Source organism: Macrobrachium nipponense, chromosome 35 (assembly GCF_015104395.2).
Source record: "Macrobrachium nipponense isolate FS-2020 chromosome 35, ASM1510439v2, whole genome shotgun sequence".
Classification (NCBI taxonomy): Eukaryota; Metazoa; Arthropoda; class Malacostraca; order Decapoda; family Palaemonidae; genus Macrobrachium; species Macrobrachium nipponense.
In genome coordinates, this window is record NC_061096.1 from 52,923,466 (window position 1) to 52,933,426 (window position 9,961).

Consider the following 9,961-nt stretch of genomic DNA (forward strand, 5'->3'; position numbering starts at 1 on the left):
TTGAATTTGGATCTTTATCAACTTTCATTCCAGATACGATTGTTTTGGGATTATTTCCTTGACATTGGATCTTTATCAACTTTCTTTCCGGATATGATTCTTTTGAGATTCTTTTCTGACATTGGATCTTTATCAACTTTTATTCCAGATACGATTCTTTTTGGGATTTTTTGGTTGACATTGGATCTTTATCAACTTTCATTCCAGTTACGATTGTTTTGGGATTATTTCCTTGACATTGGATCTTTATCAACTTTCTTTCCTGATATGATTCTTTTGGGATTCTTTCCTTGACATTGGATCTTTATCAACTTTTATTCCAGATACGATTCTTTTGGGATTCTCTCCTTGACATTGTATCTTTATCAACTTTTATTCCAGATACGATTCTTTTGGGATTCTTTGCTTGACATTGTATCTTTATCAACTTTCATTCCGGATATGATTTTTTTGGGATTCTTTTCTTGACATTGGATCTTTATCAACTTTTATTCCAGATACGATTCATTTTGGATTCTTTCATTGACACTGGATCTTTATCAACTTTCATTCCAGCATTGAATCGTTATCAACTTTTATTCCAGATATGATTCTTTTGGGATTCTTTGCTTGACATTATATTTTTATCAACTTTCATTCCAGATACGATTGTTTTGGGATTATTTCCTTAACATTGAATCTTTATCAACTTTCATTCCGAATATGATTCTTTTGGGATTCTTTCCTTGACATTGTATTTTTATCAACTTTTATTCCAAATACGATTCTTTTGGGTTTCTTTCCTTTACATTGGATCTTTATTAACTTTCATTCCAGATATGATTGTTTTAGGATTATTTCCTTAACATTGGATCTTAATCAACTTTCATTCCAGATACGATTGTTTTAGGATTCTTTCCTTGAATTTGGATCTTGATCAACTTTCATTCCAGATACGATTCTTTTTGGATTCTTTCCTTGACATTGGATCTTCATCAAGTTTCATTCCAGATACGATTCTTTTGGGATTCTTTCCTTGACTTTGGATCTTTATCAAATTTCATTCCAGATACAATTCTTTTGGGATTCTTTCCTTGACATTGGATCTTTAACAACTTTCATTCCGGATGTGATTCTTTTGGGATACTTTCCTTGACATTGGATCTTTATCAACTTTCATTCCAGATACGAATGTTTTAGGATTCTTTGCTTGACATTGGATCTTTATCAACTTTCATTCCAGACGTAGTTGTTTTGGGATTCTTTCCTTGACATTGGATCTTTATCAACTTTCATTCCAGATACGATTCTTTTGGGATTCATTCCTTGACATTGGATCTTTATCAACTTTCATTACAGATACGACTATTATGGGATTCTTTCTTTGACATTATATCTTTATCAACTTTCATTCCAGATGCGATTCTTTTGGGATTCTTTCCTTGATATTGGATCTTTATCAACTTTCATTCCAGATATGATGCTTATGGGATTCTTTCCTTGACATTGGATCTTTATCAACTTTTATTCTAGATACGATTCTTTTGGGATTCATTTTTTGACATTGGATCTTTATCAACTTTCATTCCAGATACGATTCTTTTGAGATACTTTCCTTGTATCTTTATCAACTTTCATTCCAGATACAATTCTTTTAGAATTCTTTCCTTGGATCTTTATCAACTTTCATTCCAGATACAATTCTTTTAGAATTCTTTCCTTGACATTGGATCTTCATCAACTTTCATTCCAGTTGCGATTCTTTTGGGATTCTTTCTTTGACATTGGATCTTTATCAACTTACATTCCATTTGCGATTCTTTTGGGATTCTTTCCCTGGATCTTTATCAACTTTCATTCCAGATACGATTTTTTGGGATTCTTTCCTTGGCATTGGATCTTTATTAACTTTCATTATAGATACGATTCTTTTGGGATTCTTTGCTTGACTTGGATCTTCATCAATTTTCATTCCAAGATAACGATTCGTTTTTGATAGATTCTGTTTCCGTTTGGGACTCTTTATACAACCTTGTTTCATTCCAGATATGGATTCTTTTAGAATTTTTCCTTCCTTGAACATTGGATCTTCATTCAACTTTCATTACCAGTTGCCGAATTCTTTTGCGGGATTGCTTTCCTTGACATTGGATCTTGATCAACTTTCATTCCAGATACGATTGTTTTAGGATTCATTCTTTGACATTGGATCTTTATCAACTTTTATTCCAGATACATTTGTTTTGGAATTCTTTCCTTGACATTGGATCTTCATCAAAATCCTTTATTTCCAGTTTGCCGAGTTGCGATTCTTTTGGGATTCTTTCCTTGGATCTTTATCAACTTTCATTCCAGATACGATTTTTTGGGGATTCTTTGCTTGACATTGGATCTTTATTAACTTTCATTTTAGATACGATTCTTTTGGGATTCTTTCCTTGACATTGGATCTTTATCAACCTTCAATCAACCCCATTTGGGATTAGTATGAAAAAAAGGAAAAGCAATCCCTTAAGAGAAACAATTAACTTTGAAGGAATTTGCATCGACCTGAATTATACAGAATCGAGACCGACACTAAAAATAACCCAAATGAAGCTTCCGTCCTGCCTTATTGGTACTGCCGCGCCTCGAAAATCAGAATACAGAAATGTAATTACTTTTCCCTCCACCTTGGCCAGTCGAATGGCATCTCTTTCGTCCTCGTAAAACACAGAAACAAAAACCTATTTTGAATTGAAACTTTGCCCCTTTTCTCGTTCTCTAATTTTCATGATAATCCTCCCTTTACGATGCAAATAGAGGAGGTCCGTTCTTAGCATCCCCAATGCTTCTCCTCTGTGTTCTCCCCACTTCCCCCCCAAAACACTTTTTCTCTGAGTAAAATCTTTGTTGTAGGATTCCTCTCGGGGGCAGAACCCGAAAATCTGTTCTCTAAGTTTCGGTGGATTTTCCCTAGATTTGTCAAGAATTACTGATGAGCTCCAGGCTTTGTCTTCGTTTCTTCATTGCTCGAGTTTACGTCTGTGTTATGGAAGGACCTTCTTCTTGTCTTATTCCAGGGGTATCAGGTAAACAACCAGAAACTCATTCTTTTAATTTATAATGAAAATTATGACATTTTCGAAACGTGAATAGTATGATCCAAGCCAGTCGTTTGAGTCTGTCATGACAGCTTACATTAATAGGCAACGCGATCTTTTTCCCGTACACAGAACGTTTAGAAGAATCCCACAGGTTCCATTCCTCAGACTTAAGCTAAATGATTCCATAAATTTGACAGCATGTGATAAAATTACGTGGCCGCGTACCCAGAGTCTTCTAGAGCTCGACCCTACGTCTTCTGCATTTTGGAGACTTTCGTTGATTGAGAACAAAAAGCAGCCCAACACCATCTGCGTTTTTCAAATTCAAATTCCAAAGCTTTATTTCGGACATAAATGGCCATAGACAAACACATACATATACACATCCATAAACATAAAGATATATACCACGAAGGAAAAATAAACGAATGAGTAACTGCGAGACCTTTCGACGTTTCCACGTCCTTTACTGAGCAGTAAAGGACGTGGAAACGTCGAAAGGTCTCGCAGTTACTCATTTGTTTACTTTTCCTTCGTGGCATATATCTTTATTTATGGATTTATCACGTTCCTCACTTTCGTGATTCAGTTATACATCCATAAACATAGATAAAAAGCCACCAAACTCTAAAAGAATAAAATATAAAATAAGTATGAGAAATGATTATGAGAGAGAGGTGAAAAATTATGATATGAATGAGATGCGGATATTGAAACTAAGTGATTCTTCCTACTAAAAGGGCATATATACTTATGTAGCATATCAGAACAAAACAAAGAAATACTATATTCTTGCATAAGGAGCGCACCCAATGCACTAAGCATAAATGAGGCTTTTCCAGTGTTGGAAAATAATTGAATTATGTTTCCTAATCCCAACAAAAGGAAGAAAAGAGCTACAGAATATAAAGGAAAAAAAAAGTCCTGGTTGTTAAAAGTCATATATCAAAGTCGTCGAAGAGCTCGCTTTCTTCTTCGATCATCCCCCACTCGTTCTCCCCTAACGTTATTAATGATTTCCCTGGCCCTGATTACTTTCAGTTCATTAGGTCAAGAGACTTCATGGTTCGGTTGCAGTTCAGCAACCCCCCCCCCCCCCCCACACACACACACAATTTTCCACCGTGAAAAGTGGTCGGTGGGAGGTTACAAAACATGAATTATGTGAAATTGCCAGAAAACCCACCAGTTAGGACACGGGCGTCTGTTGACCTGAGGAGAGCTTTTTTAGGGTAGCCTACTTGAGCGTTAGTCTTCTGCCATAATGTGGCCTTTAACGTCTTTCAGTCGCCACCCCCCACCCTCCCCCGCCCCCGTTGTCCCAGTATGAAGGAAACGATTATGACTGAACAAAATGTGCAGGTGGAATATACTTTTCTTTTTTTTTTAGAGTAACTTATATTTGGAAATTAAAATATGTATTCACACATTTATCTATATATCTATCTATCTACCAAAGTCTGATGAGAAATTTTGTTTGGTGCACAAAAGTGAATGCGAACAGGAGTTAGGAAAGGCCACCCATAAGCTATGTGTTTTCGTATGTCTGAAGATAAATATTAATTTTTTCGACGGTGCTTATGCAAAAAAAAAAAAATACAAATTATATTTTATATAAGAAAGGCGAGAGGGTTCAAAATGGAAAGTCTAAGAACAGCTGAAGCAGACCAAAACAATGAAAATAAACCAGAATGAAAACGGAACGAGAAAAAAAAAAAAGGAATATAAAGAATATATAAACGTATTTGAGCTTCTGAGAAGATGGGGGTGAAATATTTTTAATGACTTGTACAGTGGAACGAAGAGAAATGAAAATTTTTATCGTAAAAGTTGCTAATATCGATCCAGTTCTGAAAATGCAGCACACAAGTAGTAGGAGGGAAGCCAGGGAACATATGCAGTATTTTCTCTTTCCCTCGAAATATAGATTCTGTACAGACATTTAATCTCCCAGGACTTATAGCCAACAGAGCCCCTAAACCAAATCCTTCCCTCTGTAGAATCCTATTAACCTTTATCACCCTTGTGAGGCATAAATCTTAGCATCGTCCTTATTGCCTTCAGCAAAACGAGTATCAGGCACAAAGAATATATATAAATCCTTTCATCTTATCAGTGTTCAATTTTAGTTTTGGAGTTGACGTTAAAATGAACAGTGGATAATACAGTCTAATTCCAGCTATGAAAGTAGGAAGATCTACCCGTTTAAATGTTGGTATATGTATATATATGTATATATCTTACTTTTGCAATTGGCCAGACGAGTGAACAATTGAAGCAATGTATATATATGTGTATATATATATATATATATATATATATATATATATATATATATATATAGTGTGTGTGTGTGTGTGTTGTGTGTGTGTGTGTGTATTGCAAATGGCGATGGAGATATTTCCAAAAAAGAAACAAAAATTATAAATGTCATTTGATCTCGCATCACAAAATAGACAAGTCATGGGTAGGAGAAGAGAAAATCATTAGAACAGGAGGGTTTCTTATCAAATGACTCATTGCTAATAGATAAAAAAATGTGAATTCTTATAAGATAAGATGGCGAAAGTTAACTGGATGATGTTAACTTGTTTTTATCTTGACAGTATCAGTGCCCAGTTGAAGAGCACTTGACCTTCGATAAGGAGAGATCGTGAGGTTTCAACGCTAAAGGGGTTACAAGCCCTCATCAATATGAACTAGTATGGCTTCTGAGCAAGATCTTGACTGATGATGATGATGATGATGATAGTGTTGAAGATAATGATGGCGATAAAGGAGGAGGAAGAAGAGGATGAGGGATATAACAATATACATTATACGAGTTGTTAATATGACAGCAATATAAGTTCACATAACTGGAGGATAATTGTTTTTTTTTTTTTTTTTTTTTTTTTGCATACGTTATACTCCTTCCCAGTGGTATTTTCCTTACTTTGAGATCAGTTGGTGGGAGTCTCTCTCTCTCTCAGGATGAGATCATACAGATAAATAAAAAATGCACGAAGTGCAGTTGGATCGTATATGGAATTTTGAATTGTGCGAATCATGCGGAGTTCTTGAGCGATGTTTGGCGAAGAAGAAAAGGAAGCTGGGACCTGTGTGTGGGGGGAAGGGGGGGGGGAGTAACAACCCCCAGTAATTGTCTTTAAACTACTATAAAAGAATACTGAGAAGACGCAACAGGTTCCGGGGAACCTTTAAAAAGAAGGTACCATTAGCATGACAATATTTGAAGGAGAGGAAATTTAAACAGGCTAAAGACTTGCCAGGGAGAGTATAAACTATTTTGGCCCGTAATGCATCGTAAATTTTAAGATATTCTAGGCTTCAGGAAGGCAAGGGTCCGGTCCTGTTGCCCGAAATGATAAAATGCTTTATAGAATGAGAACAGAATGGGTCTGATATACCACTAGACCAGCTACCGCGCGTGCGACTTCTACTTCTCATAGTCAGTGCACCTCGCGCGATGCACTCTAGGCATTACCAAGGCCATAAGCATTACTGAATGTTCTTTGCGGCGTCCCGTGGGGCCCCTAGCTGCATCCCCGTCCATTCATTTTCTTTTCCTTCCATCTCACTTTCCACCCTCTCCTAACAATGAAGCAATTATACTTCAATTGCTTTGAGGTTTTCCTCTAGTTACACCTGTCAGCCCATTTTACGGAATGACCTCATGAGTCCCAGCACCCAGCCTTTGGCCTGAATTTCGTATTCCAACCCATTCCATCGACGAGAGTGATGTTTCTCGAGAAGCTGGGCAGACCAGGCACCTTAAGTCCAGTAGTGTGATTCGCCCGTCAATGAACCCACTCGATTATAAAGAAACCGTTCGTACGAGATCAAGGTATCAAAGAGTGATAGCGAGGCAAGTACTTGACGATAGCGTTAGTCTCCAACGAAAGATTACATTTATCTAAAGCGGAAAATGACTGCAGATTATTATTATTATTATTATTATTATTATTATTATTATTATTATTATTATTATTATTATTTATTATGGGAGAAAAACTCCACAGTTATGTAAATGTACATATATCTAAATTTAAAACTTTAAGGATAGCTTTCGGGAATCTGTTCGGTTCCTGTTATCAGATTCCCGAAAGCTATCCTTAAAGTTTTAAATTTAGATATATGTACATTTTCATAACTAGATTTGTTTCTCCATTTGAAGACTCGTGCTACTATGAGGATATTATTATTATTATTATTATTATTATTATTATTATTATTATTATTATTATTTTATTATTATTATTATTAAAGAAAACTCATAATCACATGAGTCAATAAAATGGGAAGGTAAATCCACAGTAGTATGCCTGTTTGATTTTTTTTAAATAAACACAATTATTATTATTATTATTATTATTATTATTATTATTATTATTATTATTATTATTATTATTATTATTATTATTATTATTAAAGAAAACTCATAATCACATGGGTCAATAAAATGGGAAAGTAAATCCATAGTAATATAACTTTTTTTTTTTTTTTTTTTTTTTTTTTTAATAAACAGCAGAAAGCTCTCGATGACCTGCACGGTATTTTAAATTCGACGAAAGTACTCAAAAAAAAAAAAAAAAAAAAAAAGCGCGAAAATCAAGTGTTGCAAATCAAAAAGTTACATTCGCGCGAAACGGAGCCGACGACGCCAGTGATACCTTCGACATACCGAAGGTGGTCTAATCAGTGAAGTTAGGGAACGCTGGGGTCTAGTTACTATACTAGTGCTTAGGGGGGCTGATACCGAGAAATGTTAGACGATTTCGATTCGTGAGCTCATCGAATATTCGTTGGTCAGTGGATAAAAAAAGTAACTTTGTTAAAAAAAAATAACTAAAAGATTTGAAAGTAAGACGGTAGCACTTACGGCATAATCCCTTCGAAGGGAATATATATATATATATATATATATATATATAATATATATATATATATATATATATATATTATGCGCATTAAGCTACAAATCTCCTTTAATAACTAATTCGCTCTACCTCCGTTAACATATATGAAAATATATTATAATTCCGAGCTAGAGCGAATTAGATATTAAAGGACATTTGTAGCTTAATGCGTATATATGAATCACGGTAATGTGATATGACTCATATTTATATATATATAATATATATATATATATATATATATATATATATTGATATATATATATATATTTATACAAGAGTATTTTTGTTAGAGGAATATTTTAACCCACAGCTTCGTTGATATATAGAATTATTGTCTGTGTACTTAAGAACATTTTAAGAGAGGTTTCTCTTATGTCATTCTCTCTGCAAATTTAACTCAGCGAAATATTCCCGAAGTTCTGAATTAAAATCACTTTCAGGGAAGTGCAGCTTTAACCCTTATTTGAATTTGAGCATTTTTCTGAACTTTATTTTCCTTTGGATACATTTCTCCGCTTGTCACATCTCTTGGCTGGATAGTTCAGTTCCTTAAAAACGTGAAAATTTATTGTTCTTTTACGTTACTTGAGTGCGAGGGAAAGAAAAAAATAACAATAATAATAAGAAAAAAAATACGCGGATATGTCTGTCAAAATGCTGTTTCTTTGCTTGTCAAATACTTAGCCTTGATATCAGTGTCGTAGTTTCAAGACACACGACAATCGAATAATTATTGCAATTTGTTGTCCAAGGAAGTGGCAATCACCTTTGGTTCATGTTCGCATACAAGCCGCATTCGTTCAGAGCAGCTCTGTATCACTTTTCAGTCTTGGTGAGCCAACAGAATCCGTTTTCCCATATGAGTTAACTCTCGAACTACGCCAGTCTTCACTTGTGTAACAGCGTGGAGATAAAGAGCCCAAAAGGGGCCTGAGTTGTCAACAAAGTAGAGAGTGCTCCTTAGGGGATCATGGGACACCAAAGATATCAGCGCTCTCTCTCTGGCTGAGGTCTCTACCAGGGCCTATATAGATTTCCTGAAGACTGAATGCTGGTGGTCCATATATGAGACTTGGAAAGGGAATATCTTGAAAGGAGTTTCGCTTCTGACTGGGGCTACTCTGCCAGAAGGCCAACAGGCCAGACCTCATATAGGAGAGGGCTTCTTTTGAACGGTTCCCACTAGACCAGTGGCTCCCAACTTTTTTCGCCCATGCCCCACCTAATCGCCTCTTAAAATCTTAACGCCCCCTGTGGTGATATACAATTCTTATATTCATGTAGAGCTAAAAGGCCATTCACTTGGTTTAAACACTCGAATTGGGGCCCCTTAGAAATCAAATTAGCCCTTGGTACGCCCACGTTGGGAACCACTGCGCTAGACTGAGCCCAGATGTCTTGATACTGGCCTTCATGAGTGATGAGTGGCCGTTTTCATGCTATTTCATTTATATATATCTTGACATATCTTGACATATGTGTTTAATTTGTAAACGTCATCGATCTTGGTATTAAAGAAGAACAACAAATGAACATTTGAAAATCGAATAAAAAAAATATAAATGGTGGCATGACAGGCGTTCTTTGCCTTCGATACCCTTCTGACTCTTTATGTGAAGCGATACTATAATATCTTCCATTCATGTCTAGAGAACCGAGGTCTAGAGAATATTCTCTAGACCTCGGTCTCTAGACTGCCTCCTCGTCCGTCGCTACTCGGAGCCAGACTCTCGGTATGAAAACCCGATGGTTTCACAGCTGTTCATTTCAGAAGCCCAGCAGCATCGAGAGAGCCGATTTCTTACGAGAGTTGAGGTCGAAGAAGAAGAGAGGTGTCTGAAGGACCAGTCAAGGATATAAGGACGAAAGAGAGAGAGAGAGAGAGAGAGAGAGAGAGAGAGAGAGAGAGAGCGTGGTTGAGGTTCGGTTGTAATCACGAGCAGATTAAAAGGATTTAGTCAGCTAATGGAGAGA